This window comes from Chenopodium quinoa, unplaced genomic scaffold (assembly GCF_001683475.1).
Source record: "Chenopodium quinoa cultivar QQ74 unplaced genomic scaffold, ASM168347v1, whole genome shotgun sequence".
Classification (NCBI taxonomy): Eukaryota; Viridiplantae; Streptophyta; class Magnoliopsida; order Caryophyllales; family Amaranthaceae; genus Chenopodium; species Chenopodium quinoa.
The window spans coordinates 3,779,076-3,786,578 of NW_018744693.1; positions in this window are offsets into that span (position 1 = coordinate 3,779,076).

Consider the following 7,503-nt stretch of genomic DNA (forward strand, 5'->3'; position numbering starts at 1 on the left):
AACGGTTTCACAATTATTTTTAATAAACCTTTTGATAACCATTTACCCAATGAAATATTAATTTATGTTTTTTTTAATGGAGTATAGTTTTATATAACTCTTTTTCACTATATCCGTGCATCACACGGGAGCTAATCTAGTAACTTACTATCAGGAAAACTTTAAAAAAAATAATTTAAAATAAAATCATTCAAATAATGTCATGACTTGGTAAAGATAATGATATAAATTCAAAATAACAAACTTCCTTTACATTAGAATGTAGGCAGAGACACCCCATACTATTCAGTATGTCCTTTCTCATATGTGGTTTTTTTATTCTTTGTCACAGTCTGTCCACCATAATACAGCCTAATGTTTATAGGTTCCATCAATATAACCCAAGCGTAGTCAATATAACCTCTACCATTAAACCTGATGAATTAAATTAAAACAAAACAAATAGTAGCCTAATTTAAGTCAATTTACCAGACTATGAATCATCAATTTACAAATTAATAATTAAAATTTCAACATAAATACACTAACACCACATAAAACAATTAACTATTGGCTTCAATTAATTATCCTAATCTACATTACTTAATGACACGGTATTGTGTCAATCTACTACAAAATGCGGATTTTTTATGTCCTCAATTGGCTGGAAGATATCCTATATTGGCTGGATGATATCCTCTACTGGGTGGTGATATTCTTTATTGGTTGGATGATATTTCTACTGGTTGGATGATATCCTTTATTAGCTATATGATATCCTTTATTGGATGGATGATATTTCTACTGGTTGGATGATATCCTTTATTAGCTATATGATACTCCCTCCATTTCATAATGTTAATCCCATATACTATTTTGGGCGTTTCAAAATGATCTACCCATATTGAATCTATTTCTTTTTTATTTTGTTTTATTTTATTTTCCTAATTCGATCTTATAATTTCTTATCTCGTTAGTGGATTGATGACATGGCAATAATTAAATATTTTGATTGGTCATCAATCCCATTAGTGGATTCATGACATGGCATTTGATTGATATTCCTCATGTTAAACAAGCATTATAATTGATGCTTTCGAAATAAAAAATTTTTTTTTAAAAAAAATCAAAATCATACTCCGTAACATTCAATAAGATAGAACTAATAAAGCATTTTTTGTACTAAAATGTAAAATTCCAAATATTATTCATTCTCTTATTTTTATGATTGATTCTATATGGGACTAACAAAGTGAAACGGAGGTGGTATCCTTTATTAGCCGGATAATAATTCTACTGCTAGATGATATCATTTATGATTGTGTTTATGATATCCTTTATTGGTTGAATGATATCCTTTATTGGCTATATGATATTATGTCTATCCTTTATTGGCTAGATGATATCCAATAAGCAATATGATATCCTTTATTGGCTGGATGATATCATTTATGATTATGTCTATGACATCCTTTATTGGCTGGATGATATCCTCTATTGGCTATATGATAACATCATATATCATCTTCTACTGTCATAATATCATATGGCCAATAGAGGATATCATATTATCATATAACCAATAGAGAATATCATCCAACCAATAGAGTATATTATCTAGCCAATAAAAGGATATCATCCAGGCAATAATAGATGATATTATCCAACAAATAGGAGATATCAAAAATAATTCGAAGTAGATGATATTATCTAACAAATGAATGATATAAAAAAAAAACTAAATGATATCATTTATAAAAACAAGAAAGACTAAAAGAAAAAAGAAAAGAAAAGAATTAAAGTATGTATTTCATCCACAAAAGCAACCAAAGACATGGCTAAACTACATTTTCATTATTATCATGAATGGACAAAAATGATCGCCTTTCATCAATCATCATCAACAATAGCAAGTAACAACATCAACTACGACTAAAATGAATCAGATTCGCGTAGAAAATCATTACAAAATTCAAATAAAGTAGAACATTAAACAATAAAAAAATAATCAGATTTTCTGTAATATCGTAAATCTCCGCCAAAGATCAAGGACGAACCGTTGAAGCTTAGTGCTTCTTGTTCAACTAATAATTTTTAGCTTTAATTTCACAAATTCATCTTTTTATGTCAATTTCCTTTTAATGGTGATTCAGAGAAATTGGTGAAGAAACAAGCTTCGAGAACCGATCTCCATTTAGCAAAGATGTTGACGTTGAGAAAAGAGAAAATTCATGGTAGTCGGTTTGGAGTAAAGTTGGGAAGAAGGTGAGTGAGGGGAGAGAGAATTCATGGTAATCAGTTTGAAGTGAAGTTGGGAAGAAGGTGAGTGAGGAAAGATACAGTGAGGAATGGAAGGTAAAGAATAGTGTAAAATTGTTGCCGTACGAAATACTTAATCATCATCAAAATAAAAGCATATCAAGACAATTATTTTACGAATACTTTACATGCACACTAACCCAAATAAAAGAACTAATTTTTTTCCCCAATTATAAGCAAAGTTTCATACAAAAGTACCTTGATATCTGTATCTAAATGTAATTGGTCCCCTTGTTCTTCCTGCTTCCCAATGAACCACATTTCTTCTATATAGCCATGGAAGAACAAAACAATAAAAACTTTTTTAGCAAAAAGCACAAAAAAGGAAAGCTTTTCAAATTAACTTTAACAACAAAAATGAATGCTTAATGTACTAGTAGTTTACGCTTTATCATCATATTGAAGTAGCAAGTATTAATGAGGGAGCAATTGATGTTTTTGTAGAGATTAATGGTGTAGCAAGGAAGAGAGAGAACAAAGTGTAAATAAGAGGGTTGGCTTTTATGTGGACAAAATTGGAGGGTAAAGGGGGTGTACTTAGGAAAATAAGGGGTCTCGTATAGGGATGACAGTGGATCTGGACCCGACCCGGATCCGTGGATCCAGATCCGTTTTTCACGGATCTGGGTCCTCAAATTTTGGACCCGACGGATCTGGGTCGGATCTGGGTCCTACTGGAAAAAACGGATCTGGGTCCGGGACTAACTACATTTAGATACAGATCCGTTTTATAAATTTATTTTTTAAAAAAAAACTAAAATTTCTAATACAAGAGTATAACTATACGAGACTCACATGAGTCACAAACTCACAACTTTAGGCCCATTGCCCGAATCAGAAAACCAAAATCAACAAATGTTACAAACCCTAACTTTCTCTCTCCACCCTCCACTTCTCAGCCTACTCTCTAGTCTCCACCCCAGTACTCTCGGTCAGATCGGCGGCGAATGAAACAACATCAATGACCCCCATTTAAATCTGTAAGTTTCGTACGGCCGTACTCCCTCCTCTTTTTGGTTTCTTTGTTATTTAACTTTTACAAGCAAATAAATTAAGGTGGTAGTTCAGATTTGTTTTTGATGTTTTTATACAAGTTTGCATTTGATTTGATGAATTTCTATGCTGCAATTTTGTGGGTTTATATGCTGCAATTTCGTGGGTTTGTTTGTACTTGTTTTTGCTGCAATTTTGTGAGTTTTATATATGCAATTTTGTGTAATTTTATGTAATTTGTGTTTATTTGTTTGATTAATTTGTAATGTACTGCTGTGAGGTCGATGGGATTTGCATAGTTACTTATTAGCAATTTAGTTTTTGCCATTTACTAATTCTTCTCTTTGTTTGGTTTGTTTATTTTTTCTAGGATGTCGATGATGAAGATTAGTCCTTTCGGGAGATGGATTTTGGATATTCATATTGGATATGTCGTCGTTATTTATTTTTTGCTTGGTCATTTGTAACATCATACTTTTTTTTAATGTTTGGATTTTTTTTTCCAAAGACAATATGCGTGTTACTTTGTATTTTTAGTTGTATAAATCGATCTAATTTATGTATTGAACTTGGTTGAAATGTGTTTTTTTATTACATTTGTTTCTAAAAAGTGGCAAAATGTGCAGGACCCGTTTTGGACACGGACCTGGACCCGGATGCATTGGATCCGTCGGATCTAGATCTGGGTCTTCATTTTCTAGACCCGACGGATCCGGGGCGGATCTGGATCCAAGGTTGAAAAACGGATCTGGATCTAGGTCCATTCGGACCGGTCCAGATCCGACCCGTTGCCATCCCTAGTCTCGTGCTGGACACAAAGGGTTCAATGCCGGAAAAGGGTGATTCAACGCCTAAAAGTGAAGTGTGGTTACCACTACTAGAAAACATGCAAATAACGACGAAATGTTTCCGACAACCTAAAAGTGTGGTTGTCGCAATGTGGTAGGGAAAACAGCCTTTTCCGACGGAATTTCCGTCGGAAACACTACTTCGATGGAAATTTCGATGTAATTCAATCTGTCGGCAGGGATTTTAAGGCCAGAGAAAGTCCATCGGAAAATTCCGATGGAATGTAATCTGCCGGAATTTTTCACGGAAATTCCGTCGGAAAATTCTTTTTTTAAAAAAAAGCCTCCCACCACCCCACACCACCACCTACCACCTCCCACCACCCTACACCACCACCTACCACCCCACACCACCACTAACTCCACAAAAATTATGGAAATTTTTTTGTTTTTCTTTCAAGTCGAATGCACACATAAGTCATGTACACATTGAGTCATGAGTCAATACTTTGCACACACAAGTCACAATCGAGTTGAGTCGACCTCGAGTCGGTAAATCACATTAAGTCAAGTTTATACCTTGAGTCGTGTCAAGCTATGTATGTTAAAACGCTTTGAGTCGAGTCATGACAAGTCATATGTGTTAAAAACACATTAAGTATTATGCAATGAGTCAAGCAACACTAAGCCTCAGGTCAACCTTAAAAAAAAAAGAGCAAAATCCTACAGTCCAAAATATAAATGCAGGTACAAAGATTTGAAGCAAAAGGACGCAAATGGCTTAGCAAATCAACTAGAGTCGGCTTGCTCGCAATTAGATTGACGATCATCCTAATTGATCGAGTACATCCAGATTTTGATCAAGCACCTTGTTTGAAAAAGAGTTTTCAATAGAGTTTCAAGGCATAGTGTAGACACCTAAAAATGTCTCCCCAAAACCAAACCCGATGATGAACAACCTTTCACTGTCATTATTGGTCGGGTTGAGTATTTAATCTTGGAGTGCTTAAATCCATATTTCCATTTCATAAACCAACCCAACTTCTAGACCATTTTCCCAAACCATAACTTATTTCCCTCTTTTCGTGCCTTTAAACCCAAAATAATTCATTTCGTGTCTTTTAAAATCATTCATTTCGTGTCCTTTTTATAAAAATGTTTAATACATTTTATTTTGGTCTATTATCTGGGTTCAATGATTGAATAGTTTGATGAGGTTTTAAAAGATCTTTCCAACGATATATTATAAGCCCAAATCCGAGTTATAACGAATAAGTTATGACCAAAATATTAAACTTAGCCCAAACCGAACCTAAGCCCACCGTACCTACGACCTAATGATCATGTGGAGGGTCCAAATTATTTAATCTCATTCCTAAACCAATTAATATTAATTGAAAGCTTCTACAATTTTCTAAAAGATCTTAATTATCTTTTTTGAAAAGATAAGATTAAAGAGTTTGAAATTGAATAAAACTTTTCTTTTTGAAAATCCTATTTCTATCCGAATTAAAAGACGTTCAAAGATAGACAGATATTATTTTCTTGCCTCATAGTTTTTATCCAAATTTTATATGGTTGGATATCCCTTGAAATTATCTTTCCAATGGTATATTATAATATCAATTCCGAGCTATAACGAAAAAGATATGAATAAAATATCAAACTATATCCAAAACTGACACCGTCTCATTATTTCGGCCATATCTTTTATTCTAAAAAATATTTTAATCTGATTCTAATTATGTTAGAAATTAGACTTCAATATCTTTTCAAAAATATCTTATTTATCTTATTCCGATTTCTGGATCAAAAGATATGATAAAAACAAAAACCGTAAAAACTGCTGTCTATCGAGTTTTATTCCGATTTAATTCGGATCTTATCTTTTTTTTCACCCTTCTTTTTTCTCTATAAATAGAAGTCATATCTCCCCTTTTTCAATCATCAACAAGCTTGATCATCAAATCATTCTCTTCTCCCTATTTAGTCTAGTTTCTAGCCTTCCTATTCTCTCAAAATACTTCCCCTAAGCACTCCAAGGAGTTCATACAATACCCAAAGTTCTATATATACTTAAACCAAGGCGTGAAAGGTACAAATAACTGAGGGTTTGGTCCAAATCAACTCTACCTTTATTTAATTTAATTTTCATTCCATTTATATTTTTATTAAAGTTACTAACAGTTTATTCATGATGTAGCAATTCAAGGAAACGCGGAAAGTGAGTAATTAATCACTTAATTACTCGTATTTTTATTCTTGTTGCTAGTATCATGATTAGGGTTATTATTATTATTTGATTTGACTAATGTTATTAGTGTTAATTGCTTCCAATATTAATGTTGATTCTATTATTTATTGATCACTATATTGCATGTTTAAAGGGAATATGTAATTGAAAATCACACCTAATAAGATAATTTGGACAACCAGTTTAGGTTCATTTTTAATCTTGTTGTTAATTAAAGTGATCACAAATATTTTAGAATTATATGTTGCATTAATATTCAACCAATTTAGCGTAATAATAGTTTGGAGCAAATTGAATCTTTGTTTGTATGCCTTTGAGATCGCAGTTTTCACTATAAGAATCGAGTAGAGGCCAATACGGGCGAATGTGACTCCATGACTCACTTCGTACCATCATCCCCGATCCTCCTTTCGTGGTTTTGAACCATATGGAGTTAGTAATCTCATGGATTATGAATGGGGGTGTAACCTTCATGGGTCAATCGTTGTTGCCTTCGTTGTCCCTTATTTGTGGTTGCCTTTTATGATCCGTGAACGGTTTACAAGTTCCTTAAAAATTTGTTGGCGGCTCCCTACTTTCCTTGTCCGTAATCATATTATGTCAATTCCCACTTCCGATGAGTGCCAAACATATTCACAACATGCTTTTACGTAGGCGCACTGACAGGGTATAGTCGTATCCCTTAATAAAAAATAATTCCTAAGTCCTCTAACTAAAGTAGATAGGGAAGTAGGGTCGATCTCCACAGGGAAACAAGTCTTTTTACTCCTAATTAATTATTATAATCTAAATTATCTGAGTAACCAATATTTATATTTGAGTATGAAACTAAACTACAAAGAATAGGAATAGGGAGAAAACAATATATAAAAGGATCTAGGGCATAGGTTCACCAATGAATAATACTCCAGGGTAAAACATAGTAATCAATCATTGACATTGCATAAATAACATGATTAACAGGCTCTCGCAATTTATTAATCAACATAGATCTAACAGGCTCTCGCAATTTACTAGATCTAAGTTCTTATTGAAAATAGCCTTTAATATTAAATTAACATCTGCTCGATTCATCAATTTAATATTGCTATACTTTTACAAGCCGCAATTGTAAAACATTAAAACAATCCAATAAGAAATTATCATGCAATACCAACAATCAATAATAGT